At 43.9% G+C, this 25,689-nt stretch overlaps 1 pseudogene across 1 annotated transcript in view; it reads right to left on the bottom strand.

The window, feature by feature from the left end:
- LOC143547961 (protein DETOXIFICATION 54-like) overlaps positions 1-20,896 on the bottom strand; it is a 24,643-nt pseudogene extending 3,747 nt beyond the window's left edge. The window contains exons 1-4 of the transcript XR_013137869.1: positions 20,575-20,896; positions 10,288-10,362; positions 9,895-10,007; positions 37-631 (exon numbers count right to left, since the gene is read on the bottom strand). The product of XR_013137869.1 is annotated as a protein DETOXIFICATION 54-like (transcript). The remainder of the gene's footprint in view (positions 1-36; positions 632-9,894; positions 10,008-10,287; positions 10,363-20,574) is intronic.
- Between the last annotated feature and the right edge of the window lie 4,793 nt (positions 20,897-25,689).

Below are 25,689 nucleotides of genomic sequence, written 5' to 3'. Positions count from 1 at the left end.
AAAAGTGAATAAGAAAGTCAAACACAAGAAACTTACTCGTGCAGACACACAGCCAGCCAAGGCCATGGGAACCGTGTACATCATACTAGCAATATCCCAGTCCCCGCCACTGCCAACCGTGGATTCTCTAAATATCCAGCAAGCACGGTCACGATCTCATACCACCACCACTCCAAACATATTCCCATACAACTCGTCACAGACACCTTCACCAATTCGTAACCACCGCAACACCACCCACCCCATCACCACCACCATCACGTAATTCAACGGCACGTGAAACGCAACCGCTATCAAGCTACACCACATCATCGGTTTCGTCACCCCCTGTGACCGTAGATAAACCCGTAACGGCTGTAACAAACAGTTTGTTACCAAATCCGGTAACGAGTAAACACAGTACGTCGCAGCCATTGACGTGATCTCAACATCCTGTCCCATTAATAACATAATAGGCTCTAGATTAATCCATAACAAACCAATAGGTATAATTGCTATCAGTAAAATGAACACCATGCGAACTAGCGAAACAGATAACAACTCCCACTTGTTACTCCCGTTGCTTCCGTACGCTTGGCTGCACACTGGCTCTAGTCCGGACGCTAGTCCCACTAGAACCGAGTAGCCGGTTGAAGAAACACCAGTCGAACCCCTACAGATTACGAGTAACCTGAGGGTTAGATAGACGTTTCCCACGAGGGGTTAATTCCGGCAAGATGGTTCTTCCGATAACCTGCAAAACAGACACCGTGAGCTCGTCACTAAGAAAGGGGGGGGGTTCCTCCTTGTGACCACCCTCCGGCGTGAGAATCAGTCTATATTACTCTTTGAATATAAAAGTATATTAAGAATACTAGAGCAGTTATCAGGTAAATTATACAAGATATTAGATGATGAAATGATAATACCATTTGGTGTCTTTTATAGCCGAAGGTGGGTTTCCAAGGAGGTTTAGCCGGCCTATTACTCTGCCAACTGTGGCCTACACGCGTGCTCTGCTGGTAATTGGTGGATAGGTAGCGGCTGATAGTGACCAGGCGTGCTGTTCACTTTTCCTTTTCCACCAACTACAGGCTAGGCACGTGGTATGGCAGGAGTTGGTGAGCAGACGGCGGCTATTGGTCACAGTGCTGTGGCGTGCTGTCTGCCATGCTGCTGTCAGTGAGCTGTCGTATCCGTGGTCAGATCTTTTGTCCATACCTCGTCAGGTATCACACAAAAGATCCTCCATTATTATACGGACTGGCTTATTTAGGCGGGAGTTTTCCCCCTCCCGCCTTTATGCGGGAATGTTCCCGACTTTGCTCATTCCTTCTTCAGGTGACTACTGAATTATTATGAGTGTTAAGCCTTATGCGTGTAGCCATGCTGCGCGGGTGGCCAGTCCCTGATGGCGGGTCTCCGCACCTGCGGGAACAGGCGGGTACTTGGAAACCATAGGGAGGCATTTCCTGCGGGACCAGCTTGCGTACCGCATGTGAGGTCGTCACAACTCTGAGCGTGGTGGGTCCTGCGGGTTTGGTAGGTCGCGGCGCAGACGTCCTTATGGTGAAGTCTGCGGGTTCAACTGCGCAGACGTCCGTAAAGAGTCTTGCGTGTTCAACTGCGCAAACGTCTCCTTTTAAGGTGAGTCTTGCGGGTCCTAACCACCTCTGCTGGGACCTACCTCTTCAAGTCCCCCCAGTCCAATGTTCTTCTCATGAATGTTTAATAAAGTGAGGTGAACTTTTGGACTTAAGCAAGGGGTTTTTGAAAAGGGTTTAGTTTTATGGGTTTTCCGCGGGAAGTCTTACCCACGGGTTTCCCAATGTCACGCAGAATTTCCCAATGTTCTGCTTGATCTTTGGGATGATGCGGATAGGTCTGTAACCTCCCCGCAAGTCAGGAGCGTTTAGAACCCTTTGTGTAGATTCTTCATGAGGTCTTGGTGGTTTTGAACATAGTGATCAATCATGTTATAACCACCAACTCCATCCTGAAGTTTCAAACAATCTAGTTCTTGACGTTCCCGCTATGCGGGGATGTTATTCCCGTTTCTGCAAGCATGGCCCATAAGATCCTTCTTGGTTTCAATTCCTGTGGAGTGCTCGGTATGCGAAGGGTTTTGCCTTGACGCTGTACCCGCACTTCGTCTTAATAGTTACTTTACTCCCAAGGTATCCCTGGCGTCAAATCCCTGCAGGTGCTAGGTACGTGAAGGGTTTTGCCTTAACACTGTATCCGCGCCTGTCTTATGGTTGCCGAGGTGTTCCTGGCTTTTAATCCCCTGCGGGCGCTAGGTATGTGAAGGGTTTTGCCTTAACACTGTACCCGCGCCCGACTTACAATTGGGTGCCGAGGTATGACTTTTTACGGGGGTTAGGTATGTGAAGGGTTTTGCCTTAACACTGTACCTGTGCCCGTTTGGGTGGATTGCCAAGATATTCTCGGCTTCACTTCCCTGTGGGTGTTAGGTATGTGAAGGGTTTTGCCTTAACACTGTACCCGCACCCAACCTTATAGTCGGGTTTTTTCGGTTTCCGTTCCCTGCGGGTGCTAGGTATGTGAAGGGTTTTGCCTTAACACTGTACCCGCACCCAACCTTATAGTCGGGTTTTTTCGGTTTCCGTTCCCTGCGGGTGCTAGGTATGTGAAGGGTTTTGCCTTAACACTGTACCCGCACCCGGCTTCATAGTTGGGTTTTCTTGGCTTCTGTTTCCTGCGGGTGCTAGGTATGTGAAGGGTTTTGCCTTAACACTGTACCCGCAGCCGACTTACGGTCAACTGGATAGCCGGGGTAAGGGGTTTTTCCCGCTTACTTTTCGAATCTTTTTGAATCTTTGAAATTTGAAGAGTTGGTGAAAGGATAAGAACAGCCGTCGTGCGACGGTTTCTTCTGACTGGGTCAGGACGTGCTGGAAGTTATGGCGACGTGACATTATATGGTCATTCCAGACGCTTTTTACGGCGCGTGGGCGCGTGGCCGCAAGATTAATGGCACTCGTCCTTTCAACAGCTGTTGCCAGCTTGCCTGGTGCCACATGTCACGGTTTCATTGCACCTTCAATTTCTCTCTCCTCCGCATTAAATTCATCGCATTAATTGTGATCACTATATAAAGGGGAAGAGGGTCCTTTGTAATTCACACCTTCACTTCTTCTCTTCATCTCTAAGGCGATTTCTGGTGAATACTCCTTTATTCAGTTGAGCGTTCCTCCGAAATCGTTTCTTCTTCCTCTGCAATATGTCTTCCCATGATGCTGAAGCTTTAGTCGACGATAAGAGTACTGCTGGCGAGTGCCAGTGTGCTCTACCTGTCGATCTGTACCAGTACGTCGTCAGGAAATTCATGCTTGAGTCTCTTGAGCCTGAGTTTCCTGAACCCAGCAGACTGTGTACGATGCCCCCAGCGGCAAGATCGGGGTATATGCTGCATTCTTCGTTTATGGGAACCTTAGGTTCCCATTGACAAAGTTTGTGTACCGTGTCTTGGAGAGGCACGGTGTGCACCTGACCGAGGTGCATCCGATGGCGATTGCCAAGATTCAGCACTTCGAGTGGGTGTGCCGGATTCTGGGCATTGAGCCCTATGTGGACCGCCTGATGACCTTCTATACTTGGAGGTGCATCCAGGGGTGGTACACCCTGACAACCCGGATCAAGGGTTTGAAGATTTGCGCAACCGAGCGCAGTCTCCGTTCGTGGAAGCGGGAGTTCTTCTACATTTCTGCCCGCGCCATCCCCATTGCCATGAAGTTTAAAAATGGCCAAGCAATTCCGAGCCTTTACGCCACCAACTACCAGGAGGCGGAATGGTTTTCGAAGATATCCCGGGTCCAATCTCCGGTTTACCGGTTTGCGGAGTCCTGGATGGTGATGCTGGGGATGAGCTGGGTGTGGAAGGAGGCGTCTCGGGTTCCCATCCTTCTCGAATATGGTTTGAACTCTATTCCTTATGGTATGTCTTGTCTTTCTTGCTGATACGAGTTTGTCTTCTAACTGTTTCTTTTTTTTTTTTAGAGGGGAACGATTTGGAGTCGCTCCTGTACCCGCGGGAAGCTGACGGTCCCGCGCGGATGGGTACTCGTGCTCTAGACGAGAACGAGTTACCCATCCTGGAACAAACAGCGGATCGGTTTGTGGAGGTCTATCCGCTGGGCCACGAGATCCTGAGCCACCGGCGGCCAGGTAAGGCGTTATTCTATCCTCAACCCCTCAATGCTGTACCTGCTGCTGGAATTCCTGACATCCCGTCTTCTTCTGAGGAATCCGCAGATGGTCCTCCGTTGGTGCGGAAGAAGGAGGCTGCCGGCGGAAAAGGGAAGGAGAAGGCGGCCTCCACAGCCGATCCAGTGCTCCTATCTGACACTGAGTCAGATAGTGAAGAGGTGGCGGGGAACCCCGGTGGTGAGAAGACCACTGCTCCGGAGGCTACGACTGTTACCTCCGGAGAACCAATGACGACGACGGTGACCGGCATCAAGAGACCGGCTCCATCGGGTTCGTCCCCGCCCGTCCGTACGTTCAGGCTCAAGAAAACCCGTAAGTACAAACATCCTTCTTATCTTTGTAGATTTATCATATTTCATGAATTTATTGAAACACTTATCTTCTTGTGCAGGTGTGGATGTTGACGCATTCCAGGGTGTAGCGCAGAGGAGTACCTCTCCGCCAATGACGGTAGGCTCGGTCAGCCTACCCGAGGCGTCGACCCAGGCGCCTGCGCCTGCTTCCGCTGGATCAGTTGCTCACTCCTTTGAGCCGACTGTTTCAGCTGAGATGACGTCACCGCCGGCGGTGAGTGCGATTTTTACAGCATCTTTCACCGAGCCGGCGGTTACAATTGCTGCGGATTCCGCGGCGGCGACCACGGCGGCGACCACGGCGGCCGCTACTATGCCTTCGCCACCGGCAACGACGGCCGGCCCATCAGGTACGCGCGGGGCTTCTCGCCAATCTTTGTCACCTTCCCATCTGCCCGACCTTTTGGATGGATTTCCCTTAGGTTCAGGCGATGGGTTTGGTGGCTATCGGCCTGTGATCGACCCTACAGGTGCGTAGGGTTCTTTTGGCCTTTCTTATATATTTCTTCATCTTTTCCTAACTGCTTTGTTTCTTTTGCAGTGTCGGATTCCAATGAAGTGTATGTTCCGCGATGGAACATCCGCCGAGGAACAACCCTTCGTACCCCTGTGGAGTGCGTGGAATGGGCTCGCCACGCTGCTCCCCATGGTGCGTTGGGGGAAGCTATGGCTAGCTACCAGGAGGGTAGGCTAACCAATGAGCTTCGGGTTCTCCAGGCCCGGATGCAGCCGCGTTCGAGCTGCTTTGTCGTGAAAACGACAAGTTGAAAGCAGCTCGCGCCAAGGAAGTATCTCAAGCGCGGGCTCTTCGGGAGGAGAACCAACAGCTGTCCGCAGCTGCTGCGGAGAAGGAGAAGGCCTTCAAGGCCCTCGAGGTTGAGGTTCAAGCGCGACTCGAGGCCCGCTCCAAGGCTGCCCAAGCTGTTAACGAACAGCTTCGGCTGGCTAAGGAGACTGCGAGGAACGCAACCGAGAGGGCCACCAAGGCTGAAGCCGTTGCTGAGCCTTTACGCGTGGAGAATGAGGAGCTCAAGGCCAAATTAGAGGCTCTCCAACGTGCTCATGATGCCTTGGCGATGGAAGATGCCAAGAAGCTCCAGGAGATCTTGGACCAGAGGGGCGTGCTTGACCATACCGAGCGGAAGCTTAAGGGCGTCGAAGAGGCTGCCGCAAAGGAAGTGCTACTTGCCAACCTTAACAAAAGCGAAGCCGAACGCGCCTGCACCCAAGCTCAAGCCGCCCTTCAAGAAGCTCTGGTTGCCAAGGAATGGCTTCTTCGAGAAGCGTTGTCTCAGGTATGTTTAGCTTTACGTCTTCACGCTTTCCTTTGTACATAGAAAAGGTTTTGACACTTAAATATTTCTTTGTAGGTTGTGCATCGGGTCTTCTCAGAGACTACTTACGATGATGCCATGAGCGCAGCCCTCAACGCTTCTCATGAGGATGGGGAAAAGGCCGGCTTCCTGCTTGGTCTAGGGTTCGTTGAGAAAGGCATCCCGCCTTCCAACTTCCCTTTGTTCGATGTGGACACCGAAGCTGCATATGACCAAGCGGTGAACCAATATGCCGCCTTCCCGCATCCGGTGGTGGAGAAGGTGAACGAAGCCGCTGCCGCTGATGATGGACTTGCTATCCTCAGAGCTTTTCTTGAACCGCCACGCTCTACTGATGGGGCGGGTCCAAGTGGAAGTGGTCCTGAAGCTTGATTCTGAAGATCCCTTCCCGCTGCTAGGATAGACTAGATTTTGTTTTCTTGTAGGCGGGTAGTTACCCGGCCAATCTTGTAATATATCTTTTGAGAAATACAAATCTTTTTTGCGGATAAGACTGTTATTTCCTTCTTTGGGTTCATTGCTTTATAAACCTTATATGACGTGCATACTTAGTTTAAATTAGCAATTTTCCAAGTGTTTAGAATAGGTTAACCTTGAACGTGGTTGACAATAGGTTGAAGTTTTGCTTCCCCCTTTGTGATTGTGCGGATAGGACCGTCACTTGCACTTGGCAGGATGGCTAAACTTTACCTATGTCTGACATGCGCATAGGTTTTTCCTTATCCTTTCAGAATGACTTTTAACCGTTCGACGCGCGTTTGTTAATGGGTTAGTGTTCAGCTTCCGCTACCAGGATTCATGCGGATAGACCGGCACTTTCACATAGTGGGATGGCTCACCTTTTCCCCTTTAACTGACCTGCGTGAAGGTTTGATGCCTTTGGGTTTATGCGGGTTTTGCCGCCTTCCCCACGCAACGATTCTTCACTTGATGCGGTGACTACCGGCATTAGTGTTCGAATCGACCGTTCAACGCGCGGTTGTTAATAGGTTAGTGTTCAACTTCCTCTACCAGGATTCATGCGGATATACCGGCACTTTCACATAGTGGGATGGCTGAACTTTCCCCTTTAACTGACCTGCGTGAAGGTTTGATGCTTTTGGGTTTATGCGGGTTTTGCCGCCTTCCCCACGCAACGATTCTTCACTTGATGCGGCGGATACCGGCATTTCCATGTGCAAAGTTCATAAAATATAAATGTAAAATCATCAGCTTCAATTTGAAGGAGAATCGTTTCCATTAGAAGTGGCTCTAGGCCTTTTTTCTTTACAAATTTGGAATTGATCTACATACAAACTGTGTAATTGAGCTCCCATTAGACGTGGCTTGGATGGGAGCACCATCGAGCCGACATGTATCTTGTTCGGGATCTCGTTGTTTACGCAGTATGTAGTCTCCATTGAAGCTGCGATTTTATTCATGCGCTTCCCCAGCTGGGGTTCACGCATCAGCCTGCTCGACGCTCACTTCGCCACAAGGTGCGCGAGTGTCCCGTCCTTGACAAATGCTTCGACCAAGTCCTTTACGTCTAAGCATTCTTCAGTGTTGTGACCTTTGGTTTTGTGGAAATCACAATACTTTCTCCGATCAGCATTGTGGCGATGTCGGATATATGGAGCCTTTGGCGAATATCTCGGTCACACTCTTTGTGAGTGGCGTCCACCTGGAGTTCTTCTCCGGTTTCACGTTATCCCTTCCGCCCAACCGATGTTGCAAGCTGGACGGGGTGTCAAAGTTTACCCTTGACTGCCAAATGCCCAGCTTCCGTTTTTTGTTTAATCGGGCGGTAAGGACCTTGTTTTCCCTCGTTTTCTGGGTGTAGAGGTTCGTACTCTGCGGAAGATCTCTACCCAGTTGCCTCTCAGTTTCCGCAAAGCGTTTAGCTGCGGTCATGATGGCATCCCATGTGGATGGCATGCCATCTTTGCCCATTAGAGTGCGGATGAGTTCCGGGTCGTTTGCGCCTTGGATGAAAGCGGCGCGAACGAGATCTTCGCTAACGTTGCCCAGGCTTAGCTTCTTCGAGTTGAAGCGAGTGATGAAGTCAGGCAAAGATTCTTCCTCCTCTCGGACGCACTTGAGGATTGTCCACTGCTCCTCAGTGTACTTTCTTTGCTGACTAAAGTGTTGGCTGAACTTCTGTTGGAAGTCCGCCCAATCGTAGATGTGGTGGACCGGTAGACGGTCGAACCACGCTCTGGCTGCTCCGACCAGCGTCATTTGGAACATATAACACCACGTGGGTTCCGTCCAGTTACTGACGGTCGCACCCGCTATGAATCTGTTCAAGTGATCGTCAGGGTCGGAAATACCATCATACGTGCCTATGTTGGACATTTGTTTGGCACTTCTTGGGGCGATTGCTTCCGCAATGTCCCTCGCGAATTTGGACGTTCCCGCCCTTGCCGCAGTTGGCGTAAATGTTTTGGAGAAGTCCCGTGGGCTGTTACCTACGTTTATTGGACTGAATGCTTCTCCAAAACGCCTTCTCGGTTGGGAATCCGTTTCTTTACGCTTCCCTTTCGCCTTATGACGAGGGTTCGCATCTTCCTCGGATTCCTCCGAATCATCGTCGTATTCGAATTCTTCTACTTGTTGGAGTGAACGTAAAAGTTCATCCAACTCAGCTTGAAACTCTCTTTGACGTGCTTCGGCCCATGCTTTAACCTCATCGAGTGTTTGGCAGGGGAGCCTCGTCTGTTGATTTTCTAACTGGGTATCGGTGAATCCCAGTGTCTGATTATTTACTCCACTTGCCCCGGCTTGGGTAGCAGGGGTAGTGTTCGTAAAGTTTGTGTACTCGGTATTCCCCCTTATAGCTGGGGTTGTAGTTACCGGAGTCTCTTGGTTACTTGGTTTCGGGACCGGAGTATCCTTAACCATCTTTCCAGAAGTTTTGAAAAAACTGGAGAAAAATAAAGTTCTAGCTTTATGCACGGATGGCGCCAATGAAGAAACACCAGTCGAACCCCTACAGATTACGAGTAACCTGAGGGTTAGATAGACGTTTCCCACGAGGGGTTAATTCCGGCAAGATGGTTCTTCCGATAACCTGCAAAACAGACACCGTGAGCTCGTCACTAAGAAAGGGGGGGGGGGGTTCCTCCTTGTGACCACCCTCCGGCGTGAGAATCAGTCTATATTACTCTTTGAATATAAAAGTATATTAAGAATACTAGAGCAGTTATCAGGTAAATTATACAAGATATTAGATGATGAAATGATAATACCATTTGGTGTCTTTTATAGCCGAAGGTGGGTTTCCAAGGAGGTTTAGCCGGCCTATTACTCTGCCAACTGTGGCCTACACGCGTGCTCTGCTGGTAATTGGTGGATAGGTAGCGGCTGATAGTGACCAGGCGTGCTGTTCACTTTTCCTTTTCCACCAACTACAGGCTAGGCACGTGGTATGGCAGGAGTTGGTGAGCAGACGGCGGCTATTGGTCACTGTGCTGTGGCGTGCTGTCTGCCATGCTGCTGTCAGTGAGCTGTCGTATCCGTGGTCAGATCTTTTGTCCATACCTCATCAGGTATCACACAAAAGATCCTCCATTATTATACGGACTGGCTCATTTAGGCGGGAGTTTTCCCCCTCCCGCCTTTATGCGGGAATGTTCCCGACTTTGCTTATTCCTTCAGGTGACTACTGAATTATTATGAGTGTTAAGCCTTATGCGTGTAGCCATGCTGCGCGGGTGGCCAGTCCCTGATGGCGGGTCTCCTCACCTGCGGGAACAGGCGGGTACTTGGAAACCATAGGGAGGCATTTCCTGCGGGACCAGCTTGCGTACCGCATGTGAGGTCGTCACAACTCTGAGCGTGGTGGGTCCTGCGGGTTTGGTAGGTCGCGGCGCAGACGTCCTTATGGTGAAGTCTGCGGGTTCAACTGCGCAGACGTCCGTAAAGAGTCTTGCGTGTTCAACTGCGCAGACGTCTCCTTTTAAGGTGAGTCTTGCGGGTCCTAACCACCTCTGCTGGGACCTACCTCTTCACCGGTGATGTTAGTAAACCCTAACGACAACGAACCACCGGCTAACTCCAAGCTACCAAGACAGTTCATTGCGGTTATTGGTATCGCCATCGACATGAGCTCCTTTAGCTCATCAATCACCTGTAAAATGAATATAATTATATAATTACTCTATGATGTAATTACATAATTACTCTACTTGTATATATAATTACTCTACTTGAGTTTTATGTAAAATGAAAGTAATTACGTAATTGCTTTATAATGTAAATACATAATTATTCTACCTGTATATATAATTACTCTCCTGTATTCTCATGTTTAACACTGTATTTTACCTGAAAACTCTCCCAATATATATATAAATAGTAGTCAACAAATAGTTGATTAAGTAATACTGAAGATCAAGCATAGATTAAACCTGTGAGGTGGTAAACGTAAAGCCTTTGTTGCGGCTAAGCGAGTGCGAATTAAAGGCTTTCATGGATTTGCTTATCTGCAAGCAAACACACGTTAAGAAGATATTAATGAATTGAAGAAACACTAATCGACCCCGGGCAGATTACGGATAATCTGGGGGTTAAATAGATGTTTCCCACGAGGGGTTAGACCCGGCAAAGATGGTTCTACTGATAACCTGCAAAACAGACACCGTGAGCTCGTCACTGAGAAGGGGGGGGGGGTACCTCCTTGTGACCACCCTCCGGCGTGAGAATCAGACTAGATTGCTCTTGAATATAAGTGTATATTAAGAGAATGACTAGAGCAGATATCAGGTATAAGATATAAGATGAGATGAGATGAGATGATAATACCATTCCAAGGTGTTGGAGTATTTATAGCCGAAGGTAGGTTTCCAAGAAGGTACAGCCGGCTGAATAGTGTTCCTGTTCTGCCAACTGTGGGCTACGCACATGCCATGCTGGTAGTTGGTGGGTAGGCAGCGGCTGATAGTGACCAGGCCGGCTGTGTACTATTCCTGTTCCACCAACTGCAGGCTATGCACGTCCTCCGACAGGTTGGTGAGTAGGCAGCGGCTAATAGTGATACAGTACAAGAGCGTGCTGCTCGTCATACTGTCGTAAGTGAGCTGTCGTATCTTTGGTCAGATCTTTTGTCCATACCTCGTCAGGTACAGTACAAAAGATCCTCCCGTATCGTACGGACTGGCTCATTTGGGCGGGAGTATTCCCGGCTTTGCTCATTCCTTCTTCAGGTGACATTACTGAATTATTATGAGAGCTAAGTGCCTTGTGCGTGTAGCTTTGCTGCGCAGGTAGCCTTCCCTGATGGCTTGTATCCGCAGCTGCGGGAACAGGCGGAGTACTTCACCATTGGGAGGCTTTTCCTGCGGGAACAGCTTGCGTACTGCGCGTAAGGACGTCACGTCTCTGAGCATGGTGGGTCCTGCGGATCCAGTTGGTCTCGGCGCATACGTCCCTTTAAGTTAAGTCTTGCGGGTTCAACTGTAACACCCCGACCAAAGGCGGATTATACATCGGGGCGCCACATATTGTTTCATTACTCGTGACACTATTGGGTGTCAATATTTAATAAATACATTCATTCGCGCACGCGCAGAGTAAACACAAGATAACATAAATCATCATAAATCAATATATTATAAATCATAATATTCGAACAGCAAAAACTTGTCTTGATACATTTTAATCTAGGTCCAAAATAAAGAAAACTTCCTATGTGTCCACAAGCTCCAAAATAGCTACTGCAAACCTGAACATGTGTTAAAATAAACGTCAAACACTTGCGTGTTGGTGAGAAATCAAGTTTAATACAATACATAGATAACAATAAATCTGCGCGCAACATGTGTATGTCTGGTTTTCAACAAGGGTGTAATCTGATCGGGACCAACTCTAAGAGACAAGACTGCCAGTGCTCACAATTGAGCTCACAAACAAGACTAACTGTGCAAGTGTAACAAAAGAGAAAATCATAAACGAATGTTCTCCCGTGTTCATCTAATGGTACCATGAAAACTGCGGAATAGACCGACAAGACGGTTAATGATCCACACATACAAATAAACAGCCAAGTCTACGTCCTCAACACATGGGATACTGCGCGACTAAAGTTCATAAACAAGTTTAAGACTCTAAGTTTGTATGAACACATGAACATCCCAAAACATTAAAAGCAAAAAGGGATTAGGTACGAGATTACTCACTTGATAATCGGTGCGGTGTAAGATAAAGCAAGAACCAACTTTAAACAAGCACAAGTTAACCTATAAATAAGATTGTTGTTTTAATGATTTGTTTTAAGTCTTGATTATAAGTTAGCATAATTAATAAGTTATTATATATAATATATTACCGGAAAACAGGGCAGAGGAGAGGAGAAAACGGAGGCAGAGAGGGAGGCGGCAGAGAGAGCAAGGAGGAGGTCAGGAGAGAGTAAGTGTTTTGTGTGTGTAGTGTTAGGAAAAATAATACTATTATTTATAGAGAAACCCTAGGAGACATAAATCCAGAAAAAAGGGAAAAGATTCCAAGACAAACAGAACAAGACAAAACAAAAGATAACAAAAGATATCAAAAGATATGGCAGCTGCAGGGGGCAAGATAAAGCTGTCAGGGAACAGTAAAAAAAAGCATGGGCGGTTCAGATAAAGGTACTGGTCAAGCATGGCAAAAGCAGATCTCAAAAGATAATGTCAGTCACTTTTTCTACCAACCAATGGGGTTGGTACGCATGCTGCGCCGAAAGTAACTATTCAGACATTAGATAGGTTAGGTCAACAGCTCAGAAGAAAAGACATTACAAAAGCAAACGGCTAGAATAAACAGAAGACTAGACTAAAGGGTCAAGCGCGAGAAGGCTGAGTGCGCGAGCGCGAAGGCTGGCACAACAAACCTTAGCGTGCTGCGGGAAGAATCACAAATCCTTAGCGCGCTGCGTGAAGAACCTGGAATTCTAAGCGCATCGCGGGAAGAACATGCATTCTTAGCGCGCTGCGAGAAGAGTTCTCTTCACGCATCGCAGGAACAAGATGTCTTCACGCAGGCTTCCATGTAAGGAGTCTGGCGCGTGGAGCTGCAGACATCCTTAGGCGGGAAGAACCAAAGGACAGCAAAGAGTTGAAAGAGGGAAACAAGGCGTAAGGGCGGGACGGCGATAAGAGGGAAAAGAAGGCGGAAAGAGAGAAGGAAGAGGGAGGGGACGGCGGAAAGAAAGAGAGAGAGAGGCGGGAAGGAAATATGTATTATTATTATTAAAAATAAAATATAAGTATAAATAAATATTAAATCACAAAAGAAAGAGATCGGATAAGAGAAACGGGTACCTGGGTCGGGTCGGATCGGGTCAGATGTCACAGTCTCCCCTACTTTAAGAAATTTCGTCCCGAAATTTATCTCGAAGTAGGTTGCGCAGAGAACAGGTGCGGGTACTTGATCTTCATTTGATCTTCCCTTTCCCATGTAAACTCGGCTCCGCGCTTGGACTCCCAGCGAACTTTCACGATAGGGATACGACTGCGCTTGGTTTGCTTAACCTCGCGATCCATAATCTCAACAGGCTTCTCAACGAAATGCATAGTTTCATCAACTTGAACTTCATCAAGTGGAATGTGAAGGTTCTCGTCAGCTAAACACTTCTTGAGATTGGATACATGGAACGTTGGATGCACATTACTGAGCGCGGGCGGCAGGTCAAGTCCGTAGGCAACTTTTCCCACACGCGCGAGAATCTTGAATGGACCAACATAACGAGGAGCAAGCTTACCCTTCTTCCCAAAGCGGACAACACCTCTCCAAGGCGACACTTTGAGGAGAACAAGATCACCAACTTGAAATTCGAGAGGCTTCCGCCTACGATCTGCGTAACTCTTCTGTCGGCTCCTGGCAGTCAGCAGATGATCACGGATCTTGGCGATTTTATCAGATGTCTCTTGAACAAGTTCGGGTCCTGTGATTTGAGTTTCACCCACTTCGCTCCAACAAATCGGGGAGCGGCACTTACGACCGTAAAGTGCTTCAAATGGGGCCATACCGATACTGGAATGATAGCTGTTGTTATAAGAGAACTCGACCAAAGGCAGGTGTGAATCCCAATTACCTCCAAAATCAAGAACACAAGATCGGAGCATATCCTCAAGAGTTTGAATAGTTCGCTCAGACTGACCGTCAGTCTGAGGATGATATGCCGTACTCATGTCCAAGCGAGTTCCTAGCGCAGATTGGAGAGATTTCCAAAAGCGAGATATAAAACGGCCATCGCGATCGGATATGATGCTCAAAGGAGTACCATGGCGGCAGACAATTTCCTTGACATAAAGCTGTGCGAGATGCTCAACACGGTAGTTTTCACGAATGGGCAGAAAGTGAGCAGATTTAGTCAATCGATCCACTATTACCCAAATGCTATCATGTTTGCTTGCTGTCAAAGGTAACTTGGTAATAAAGTCCATCGCTACACATTCCCATTTCCACGTAGGAATTTCTGGTTGTTCGAGCAAACCAGATGGGCGTTGGTGTTCAGCTTTCACTTTAGAACAAGTCAGGCATTTAGCTACGAACACAGCAATATCCTTTTTCATACCGGGCCACCAATAAGTAATGCGCAAATCCTTGTACATCTTATCAGCGCCAGGATGAACGGAATATCGAGATTTGTGCGCTTCACTCAGGATATCAGCGCGAAGATTCTCATCACAGGGAATCCAGATGCGATTAAGATAGCAGAGAATTCTACTCAGATTAGGGACAAAGTGCGCTTCCGCGCCACACGCTAACTCGGCGCGAAGGTTACCATTACTGATGGATGCGCGCTGCGCGTCACGAATACGCGATTCAAGGTTGCTTTGAATCGGCGCGAAGTGAAGCTGGGTGCGCGGCAAGATACAGTTAAGCTGGCAGGGTTTTCGGCTGAGCGCATCGGCTACCACATTAGCCTTACCAGGATGATACCGGATCTCACAATCGTAATCGCTGATGAGTTCGTTCCATCGGCGTTGTCTCATGTTGAGTTCCTTTTGATCAAAGATATGCTGAAGGCTTTTATGGTCAGTGTAGAGGATACACCTAGTACCATAAAGGTAGTGTCTCCAGATCTTCAAGGCAAAAACAACTGCACCAAGTTCGAGGTCGTGAGTTGTATAATTCTTTTCATGAACCTTAAGTTGCCTTGATGCGTAAGCGATAACCTTGCCTCGTTGCATAAGAACACAACCGAGACCTTGGTTGGATGCATCGCAATACACGACAAAATCATCATTACCCTCAGGTAGCGCAAGAACAGGAGCTTCACATAACAAACGCTTGAGCGTTAGAAAGGCTTCTTCTTGCTTCGAGCCCCAAATATAAGGTTTACCTTTGTGCGTTAGAGCTGTTAAAGGCAATGCGATCTTTGAGAAGTTCGAAATGAAACGCCGGTAATAACCAGCTAAGCCCAGAAAGGAACGGATCTCAGAAGGAGAGGATGGCGTAATCCAGTTCTTGATTGCTTCAATCTTGGATGGGTCGACATGAATACCCATCTTGTTTACAACGTGACCAAGAAACTGTAATTCATCAGACCAGAATTCACACTTGGAAAGCTTAGCATAGAGCTGCTCGGTTCGGAGCTTTTGCAATACCAATCGGAGATGTTGCTCATGCTCGGCCTTGGTCTTAGAATACACCAGAACATCATCGATAAACACAATCACGAATTTATCCAAGAAAGGCCTACACACCCGATTCATTAGATCCATGAAAACGGCGGGTGCGTTGGTTAAACCGAAGGACATGACCAAGAATTCAAAATGGCCATAACGAGTTCGAAAAGCAGTCTTCGGAACATCTTCATCGCGGATGCGCAACTGGTGATAGCCAGAGCGGAGATCAATCTTCGAGAAACAAGAGGCACCTTGGAGTTGATCAAAGAGGTCGTCAATACGCGGTAAGGGATACCGGTTTTTAATGGTGAGTTTGTTCAACTCGCGGTAATCAATACACATGCGAAACGATCCATCTTTCTTTTTAACGAACAACACCGGAGCACCCCAGGGCGAAGAGCTAGGGCGAATGAATCCTTTAGCAGTCAACTCTTGAAGTTGGCTGGCCAATTCTTGCATCTCAGCGGGCGCAAGACGATAAGGAGATTTAGCAACGGGGGAAGCACCAGGGACAAGATCAATACGGAACTCAACTTCACGAGCGGGAGGGATACCAGGAAGATCATCAGGAAAAACTTCAGGGAAATCACGCACAACAGGGATATCGCGAAGCTTCTTCTCTTCGACAGGTTTAACCACATGAGCTAAGAATGCAATACACCTTTTCCGCATGAGTCTTTGGGCTTCGGCGCAAGACATAAGTTTAAGACCGCGGGAGGGTTTTTCGCCGTAGATGTGAAGATCACCATTTTCTCGAGGTATGCGAATCATCTTCTTGGCGCAAATAACTTCGGCGCGATTATTCGAGAGCCAGTCCATACCAATAATAACATCAAAGCTTCCAAGAGGCATAGGGATGAGGTCAATCAGAAAATCGTTTTCGTTAAGGTTAAGCGTGCAATCTTTAATCACAGAGTTAATTAAAACAGTTTCACCGTTAGCCAATTCAACTGAAAAATCTTCTTTTAAATCGTTGCGCGGTCGCGCAAGCTTCTGCTCGAAGGCGCGAGAGATAAAACTTCGATCGGCGCCAGTATCAAAAAGTACAGAAGCATAAAATCCGTTAAGCAAAAATGTACCATTAACTACGTCATTATTCGCTTGCGCTTGGTGCGCGGTTATGTTAAAAGCTCGTCCACGCGTCACTTGGTTTGAAATCTGGTTCACCGGATTCGCTTGTGTGATTTGCACTTGTAGTCTCGGGCACGCGTTCCGGAAATGACTGGGATCACCGCAGTTAAAGCACGATCTGGGTCGTGGGTTTTGGTAGATTGATTGTGGGTTCTGCGGGTAGACTGGTGGTGTTGGCGCAATTGGATTGGCGGGAAGGACTCTACAGTTCTCAGCAGTGTGACCAGTACGGCCACATCGGTTACAAAGTCGACACGGGGTTTGGGTTGGGTGGTGAAATCTACAGGTTGGGCAAAAGGGATGGTTTCCTGTGTAAGGTTTCTTAGTTGGCGGGGCAGGGAGTGCTGGATTGGTTAGGGCATAGTTGTGAACTACAGGGGGAGTTGGGTAAGCTGACAGAGGGTTAGGCGCGTAAACTGGGGGTTGGTATGCGGGTTGCTGGACAATGGGCGGGTTGGTAAGCGCATAGGCCTTGCGCCTGCGCTTGAGGTTGTTACGGTTTGAGGGTTCAGGTTTGGTTTCTGTTGGTTCAGGGACAGTCTTGGTGAGTTTGGTCTTTTCTGTTCCCCGCAGGAACAGGGTTCCTGCTCTGACATGGTTGTCGCTGAGCACAGCGGCCAATTCGATGGCGTCAGAGAGGGTAACTGGGTTTCTGGCCCACACAGAATCTTGAATTTCCATGGGGAGACCCCCAAGGAATTTCTCTATGGCTCGGCGGGAAGGGGTAACAAGGTGAGGGACAAGCAGGCTTAGTTCATGGAAGCGCGTCGCGTACTCGCGCGCTTCACCGCTGTATTGCTTAAGATTCCAAAATTCCTCCTCCAGGCGCTTAACTTCGTTGGGAGGGCAGAATTCTCGCGTAAGAATTTCCTTAAATTCCTCCCAGAGCATGCTGGAAGCAGCTTCTGCGCCACGCGCATGAGCTACTCCATTCCACCACGTAAGCGCTCTGGATTCCAGGACACTGGAAGCATATAGGGTTCGTCTGTCTGAGGGGCATTGGGTGTGGAGGAAAGTGTTTTCTATTTTCTCAAGCCACTGGAGCATCACGGTGGCTCCTTCAAGACCTGTGAACTTTGGAGGGTTACCCGCGTTAAAGGACTTAATGTTATAACTCGAGGTGTTGTTTTGGCTCAAGGCTTGGGCTATCGCGGCGGCCATTTCCTGGGAACGTTGCTGTCTACGCATGCGCGAGGCTTCTCTTCTCTGAAATCGGCGAGATAGCGGAGACATTCTATAAAAATTTTAATTTTAGTTAATATCTTGGTTTTAGCGCAAAGTTTTAATCTTATAAAGCTTGGTTTCACGGAGTCAGTTTCAGTCAACAGTTAAAGTAAAATAAATGATCCTAAATGCAGACTTAATAAAGGTAACAAATTCGAATCAAGAATCGACAATTCATGTATCACCATGACTTTCCGAATTCCCAATTTAAAATATACGAGCAAACGAGTATTGGAGATTGACGATTCATGTATCACCATGACTTTTCAATCCTCAATATAAAACATACAAGAAAATGAGTATTGGAGGTTGACAATTCATGTATCACCATGACTTTTCAAGTCTCCAACCTCAGAACATAATCGTAAATGGAAATTGAAAATCAACTATTCATGTATCACCATGACTTTTCGGATCTTCAAATCCCAACAAACGAATAGGCAAGAAAAATCAATAAAAATCGAAATTCAGCAAAAATCGAAATATCGCGAAATAAAACATAAAATCATATACTGCGCAAGTGCGAGCATATTCATAAATAACGAGTAATTAACAATAAGCGTGCAAACATGAGATTTCTCTCATGCGCGAGAAGGGACTCTTAGGTATTCTAGGCCGTTACGTCTAACCACCTATCCTAAAGTCAACGAGCTCTGATACCAATCTGTAACACCCCGACCAAAGGCGGATTATACATCGGGGCGCCACATATTGTTTCATTACTCGTGACACTATTGGGTGTCAATATTTAATAAATACATTCATTCGCGCACGCGCAGAGTAAACACAAGATAACATAAATCATCATAAATCAATATATTATAAATCATAATATTCGAACAGCAAAAAACTTGTCTTGATACATTTTAATCTAGGTCCAAAATAAAGAAAACTTCCTATGTGTCCACAAGCTCCAAAATAGCTACTGCAAACCTGAACATGTGTTAAAATAAACGTCAAACACTTGCGTGTTGGTGAGAAATCAAGTTTAATACAATACATAGATAACAATAAATCTGCGCGCAACATGTGTATGTCTGGTTTTCAACAAGGGTGTAATCTGATCGGGACCAACTCTAAGAGACAAGACTGCCAGTGCTCACAATTGAGCTCACAAACAAGACTAACTGTGCAAGTGTAACAAAAGAGAAAATCATAAACGAATGTTCTCCCGTGTTCATCTAATGGTACCATGAAAACTGCGGAATAGACCGACAAGACGGTTAATGATCCACACATACAAATAAACAGCCAAGTCTACGTCCTCAACACATGGGATACTGCGCGACTAAAGTTCATAAACAAGTTTAAGACTCTAAGTTTGTATGAACACATGAACATCCCAAAACATTAAAAGCAAAAAGGGATTAGGTACGAGATTACTCACTTGATAATCGGTGCGGTGTAAGATAAAGCAAGAACCAACTTTAAACAAGCACAAGTTAACCTATAAATAAGATTGTTGTTTTAATGATTTGTTTTAAGTCTTGATTATAAGTTAGCATAATTAATAAGTTATTATATATAATATATTACCGGAAAACAGGGCAGAGGAGAGGAGAAAACGGAGGCAGAGAGGGAGGCGGCAGAGAGAGCAAGGAGGAGGTCAGGAGAGAGTAAGTGTTTTGTGTGTGTAGTGTTAGGAAAAATAATACTATTATTTATAGAGAAACCCTAGGAGACATAAATCCAGAAAAAAGGGAAAAGATTCCAAGACAAACAGAACAAGACAAAACAAAAGATAACAAAAGATATCAAAAGATATGGCAGCTGCAGGGGGCAAGATAAAGCTGTCAGGGAACAGTAAAAAAAAGCATGGGCGGTTCAGATAAAGGTACTGGTCAAGCATGGCAAAAGCAGATCTCAAAAGATAATGTCAGTCACTTTTTCTACCAACCAATGGGGTTGGTACGCATGCTGCGCCGAAAGTAACTATTCAGACATTAGATAGGTTAGGTCAACAGCTCAGAAGAAAAGACATTACAAAAGCAAACGGCTAGAATAAACAGAAGACTAGACTAAAGGGTCAAGCGCGAGAAGGCTGAGTGCGCGAGCGCGAAGGCTGGCACAACAAACCTTAGCGTGCTGCGGGAAGAATCACAAATCCTTAGCGCGCTGCGTGAAGAACCTGGAATTCTAAGCGCATCGCGGGAAGAACATGCATTCTTAGCGCGCTGCGAGAAGAGTTCTCTTCACGCATCGCAGGAACAAGATGTCTTCACGCAGGCTTCCATGTAAGGAGTCTGGCGCGTGGAGCTGCAGACATCCTTAGGCGGGAAGAACCAAAGGACAGCAAAGAGTTGAAAGAGGGAAACAAGGCGTAAGGGCGGGACGGCGATAAGAGGGAAAAGAAGGCGGAAAGAGAGAAGGAAGAGGGAGGGGACGGCGGAAAGAAAGAGAGAGAGAGGCGGGAAGGAAATATGTATTATTATTATTAAAAATAAAATATAAGTATAAATAAATATTAAATCACAAAAGAAAGAGATCGGATAAGAGAAACGGGTACCTGGGTCGGGTCGGATCGGGTCAGATGTCACATCAACCGCGCAGACGTCCGTTAAGGAGTCTTGCGGGTTCAACTGCGTAGACGTCCCTTTTCAAGGTGAGTCTTGCGGGTCCGACTGGGCTCTGCTGGGACCTACCTCTTCATGAATCTATCAAAATAAGATCAAAGATAGTATATATAAGAAGGTAAGGAATTGAATAATATTAGTGTGAAGATCGAATATATACAGATTTAAGTGGCAAGGAAAAAGAAGGTGAAGAGTATGTGTATAGGGAAGACCAGATGGCATGAATGAATGGAGAATAGAATTGATTTTGCAGAGCTTAATTTATATTATATTATACATGGTTTTGGAATTTATAAAAGTAAATGACTTTTTAGTACATGAGATATTCGTTAAGTTGAGTAACGTATATAAAAGAAACTAGTTCTTTGTGTCATGATCCCCGACCGCTGTCATTGTTAGACATTAACCCTACGTTACCTCCATATCGCCATGGACTTTAACCACTTGAATTCTACAACCCGTCATATCATATTTATTGAAACCGGACTTCCTCTTCCTGTGAACACCCATTGGAACCTACCTCGGATCAAATATGATCAATGACCACATGCGTTGGGAATTCGAGGACGCCACATAATGAGTCTATGACAAGTTGTATCGAGGTTGGTCAATCTAGTCTATCCTTTGCGGATGTCTTGTTGATTAATTAGATATGTGCTTTGAAAGTGTATATGGTTCTCTAACCCCATTGGTAGGTTGGGCACACCCCAACGATGAGTCCATGGTAGGATGAACCAATGATCGATGATGTGAAACGTGTAACATTCCGATTTTGGGACGTATAAATTTGAATCCGTTTTCTTTTTGTTTTTAAATATATACCCTTTATGACTGTCGTTGAATATAAATAATTATGAATACTTGTGAAAACTTTAAATTAAAGTTTAAAATGCTCCAAATATTCATCTCAACCCTCATTAGTGAATCAAACCAACACAATTAATTATCTTCGTAAGCTTTTCAAACCTTAATTTACATACATTTGTTGCAATATAGTCATCTCATGGATTTTGGTTATATTAACTTAAAACTCCTCACATTTGATAAATAGAATCAATTATAGGAGATAATATATTTGGTGTTTATTCTTTAAAGACCATCACAATGATGTCTAGAAACTATTAAACTATCGAGCCGGGGGTCTCACCGGAAGCAGCCTCTCTATCCCTATGGGATAGAGGTAAGGCTGTCTACATCTTACCCTCCTCAGACCCCACCATAGCATTGCTATTGGTGGGATATACTGAGTACGATGATGATGATGATAATGATGAATTCTTGGTAAAGTTTGACATAATTTGACCCATAGCGGAAATTTCCACAAATGAACTTAAGGGACAAATATTGGCAAGTCAGCCATAATTAGTTATGTTTCCTAATTATAAAATGTTTCCTAATTGTTGTGTAATTATAGTAGGTAATATTTTAGCTAGCAAGTTAGGTTCCATATAAACCAAGTCATGGTATGCATATAGAAACATATGTGAGATACAACCGAGTTAGGTTTCATCTAAAGACATACACAAGATGCAATCAGTTAGGGTTCATCAAAGAGTCAAACCGAGTTAAGTTTTGAGAGTTTATAATCAGTTTTCTTAATTAATATAAATCAGAGTTAGTCATTTAGTTTGTGTTTATTTATTGATCGGGACTTAGAAAGGTGGGCTCATCTTACTCTTCAAATGAATGAATTTTTATGGAGTATACATATTCTAAAATTATTATCTGTTTAAAGTGTGGAACTATAGAAACGATATCCCTATTATGTATAAAAGTGATGATATGCTTGTAACTTGTAAGTTAGAATATGCAAGCAATTCCTTGTTATTATGTGCATTGGAACATATCTTTAAATTGTTTGAATGAGACTACGAGTCTCACTAGATATATGCATTTTAATAAGCTTGATATTAAGTAAAAACTCAACAATAAAAGAATATGCTTACTTAGGTCATAGATAAACAAATACTTTTTGCAATAAATTATAAAATAGCTAGTAAGTGCATTAGCGATTCACAAACGTCATAAACTTCACACCTGTCATCTTTCAACAATATAAATGTTTAATTCCACTTAAATCAGTCCTAAACTTCCATATATACTTAATCCGACAATAATGCTTTAATGTGTTAATGCTTTATGAATAATATTCTTAGTTTTTCCCCTTAAAACATAAAAAGATTACACACTCTGTTTTTTTTTTAAACGCAAATATTTTATTAACTTAAAACTTACCAGTAAGAAATTAGACATGGAGAGATAAATTACAAACCGATAAAAAATCGAGCCCCTGGCTGGATTGAATCCTTCTCGATGGAATTCTGTTGGGAAAACACTTTCAAATTAAAACTATTTGTGATTCACAAATGAATTGATAGGATAAAACTCATAATTAAGAGCAAGAATCAAGTATGTAATTTTGTGTGTGTGTTTATGAACCAAAGTAAGAGATTATATGATCAAAACTAGGGATGAGCTCGGGATGGTACCGGTACCGAAAATTCAAAATATTTGATACTGGTATCAAAATGTTCGGTTCGGGTTATCGGTTCGGTACCTGTATTTCGTGCAAATTTTGGGATATATTGGTACCGAATCGTACCGGTACCAGTACTGTACTAATACTGGAAACTAAAAACTTGGTACCGGTTCGGTACCGACGCTACCAAATCAATACCGTAAATGTTCATCTTAATCAAACCTATTATTATTAGGGTTAGGATCTTGACAACAATTAGCATGTTTTGAAATTCAAAACAAAACAAAATTAGATCATGTTGGTTTTCATTTAAACTTATGAATGAAATTTAATTAAATTTCTAATTCGATTTTTGAAGCAACATATGTCCAAACTAAAAACGTTATGGGCTCTGCCCCTTGGACCCTGCTACCAGGTGCGTTGCCCTCATAGAACCCCCATAACTTAGAGGTAATTATAAAAAGATCAAATACGTTTACACCTCGCACCCGACTTATTTAGATTCATTTTAAAATTAACTTGATCAACAAGTTAATACCCAATTACACTAAAATCATTAACAAATTCCCTTCGAGGTGCTTACTTCCACTAGTGGCGGGCAGGCGAAGAGTCCAAAGGACACCTAGCCCGGGACGAGTCAAGCGACATCAAAACTAGAAAACATACACACACGAAACTAGGGGTGACAATCTCAACCCATGGGTTGAATGGGTTGTATCAAAATGTATAAGATGGGTCAGAATGGGTCAAACTAAAAAATGAAAATAATTGAAACAAGTCAAAACGGGTTGACATTTCTTGGTTTTTTTTATGGAACGAGAAAAACAGAGGAATTTTTTTTGTATTTTTACTTTTTAAGTTTTTGATTTATATTTCGAGTTATAATTTTTTATTTATTTTTTTTGAATTTTTTGGTGAGAGGTTTTGAAATGGGTCAAAATGGATTGAGATTTCAAAAGTCAAAACCCATTTCAAAACCCCTCACCAAAATATTCAAAAAAAATAATTAAAAAATTATAACTAGAAAAATAAATCGAAAATTTAAAAAGTAAAAATAAAAAAAAATTTCATCCATTTTTCTCGTTTCATAAAAAATAAAAAAAAAATAAAAATTAAAAAAAAACTCGAGAAATGTCAATCTGTTTTGACCCGTTTCAATCATTTTCTTTTTTTAGTTTGACCAATTTTGACTCATCTTATACATTTTGATACAACTCATTCAATCCATGGGTCAAGATTGTCACTCCTATATGAAACAAAACAACAAAGAAGGCCAATTGGCTAAAATCACATACTTTTAAAATGACTAACTCACACTTCCTGATTTTACTCGTAAATTTACATCATTGTCTTTTAGAGAATCAAACTTTCAACCTCATACAAATCAACTACCTTATACCAATATGCTTGAAGCCCGCTTTTGCTATAAAAGTATGCTAAAACAATTAAAAAACTGATAGTAGCTTGATGGATAAGGCGTGGGTCTTGGGGGTAGGCCTCTCATGTCTGCTTTTCAATTATTTGATTTATTAATATTATTATAAAATTGTCTTTTATTGCATTTTCTTTAAAAACAAAACTGACTTTTGTTTCGTTTTTATAGTTTTCTGATTTTTAATTAACTCCATAGTTATAATATTTTAGTGTACTTTTCAACCTGATAAGACTTTTAATTGACTGAAAATTTTGAATATCATCATACAAGCAAGATGCATGCTCTTAATACATTGTGAATATGAGAAGTTTTAACTTTTAATAGTGTAAAGTCAGGAAAGATAATCTATAAATAGCTAATTAGTGTTGTATAAATAAATTAAAAACAATAATGTCAACAACTAAGATGCATGAAAACACCATATTGGCATATTCGATATCCATTTTTACCTTTTATAGAAATCTAAAGGTAAATATTGTTTTGTTAAATATGTAACATTGTAAGCGAAACTTATCAAAATAACGTTATTTTGATTAAAACTAATTACAAATTAATTTATATATATTTTTTTTTCAAGTATTTTAACTCTGTCGATTTTTACAATAGTTATAGTCTAGTTTCTTGCGCTTTGTTGATTTCTCCGTTGGAGGCTCAAACTTTTAGTGTTTCTCGTTCATAGTTGAGATACAGCCATTGTAATATTTGTAGATGAATTTGGAGAGAAGTGAATGCCAAGGGGTTAAACTGGTTGAAGATAAAATACTAAATTAATTGTTGTTTTAATCAAAACGACGTAGATTTAACTGATCACGTACGAGAATGGAATATCATATTAAGTATTCCACATGGGAGGCTCGGAGGGTGTGCGAGTCGCACAATCGGCCAGGGCATATAAGTTTCGGGGACGCAAACTTTTTTTATACATATTATATATATATGTTTTTTGGTGTTAAAAATAAGGTTATTTGCAATGGTTTATGAGATAATTACATACTCATAATAGTTTCTGTTTATAATAAATCGGTTGATAAAAGTTCATCCATATATGCCAGCGAATAAAAAATTTCGTTAAAGCTTACGGGCATTTTTATTTGGGCTTGACCGAGGTATTTTATTTCATTTCCATTTACATCATATGAATTTTTGTTTTATATATATATATATATATATATATATATATATATATATTTATTTTTATATTATACAACACACCTCGTGCGTCAAAAAAGGTTCCAAAACCCGACATGATTAGCCTCTAGGGGACAATATCCATTACTATTTACAAACTAGACAAGAGAGGACAATGATTTCAAATATTATATTTTATCATAAGTTGTGAAACAAAATTATTTATATGTTAA

Source organism: Bidens hawaiensis, unplaced genomic scaffold (assembly GCF_021521415.1).
Source record: "Bidens hawaiensis isolate Kalapana, Puna unplaced genomic scaffold, B.hawaiensis_p1.1 tig00014897_1, whole genome shotgun sequence".
Taxonomy (NCBI): Eukaryota; Viridiplantae; Streptophyta; class Magnoliopsida; order Asterales; family Asteraceae; genus Bidens; species Bidens hawaiensis.
This window is presented reverse-complemented; position numbering and strand designations above follow the sequence as displayed.